This window comes from Tachypleus tridentatus, chromosome 13, assembly GCF_004210375.1.
Source record: "Tachypleus tridentatus isolate NWPU-2018 chromosome 13, ASM421037v1, whole genome shotgun sequence".
NCBI classification, from domain to species: domain Eukaryota; kingdom Metazoa; phylum Arthropoda; class Merostomata; order Xiphosura; family Limulidae; genus Tachypleus; species Tachypleus tridentatus.
Window position 1 is genome coordinate 263,338,835 of NC_134837.1, and position 378 is coordinate 263,339,212.

Sequence of the window (378 nt, forward strand, 5' to 3'; positions counted from 1 at the left end):
GTAATCTTTATTATGTTAATTAAAAAATAAAAACCGAATTACTTTTAGTCTATCTCCTTATTACTTTAATTATTTTTTAACCCTAGAATAACCATTGGTATTTAGGCTTAACGAAAGCTGTCGTTTATTTCGTGCTTTTATCAATGTAATCTTTATAATGTTAAACAAATCGAAATATTTAAATATAAGTGAATAGTCAGTGTCTTTGTCATAATTCCAATTTACATTTATTGTGTAACAGTGAAGTATGTGGAACGAAAAGTACACTGACACAGCTATTCCCATGAAATTCGCAAATAAGATTTCTGTATACAGTCATTTGAAGAAGGTATATCAACGTTGAACATCAATATTTACATAATAACAGAATGCGTTTCT

At 27.2% G+C, this 378-nt stretch overlaps 1 long non-coding RNA gene across 4 annotated transcripts in view; it reads right to left on the bottom strand.

Moving 5' to 3' along the window:
- The window catches only part of LOC143239736 (uncharacterized), a 570,827-nt gene that overhangs the window by 208,924 nt on the left and 361,525 nt on the right, over nucleotides 1-378 (bottom strand). The gene's annotated exons all lie outside the window — the stretch shown is intronic.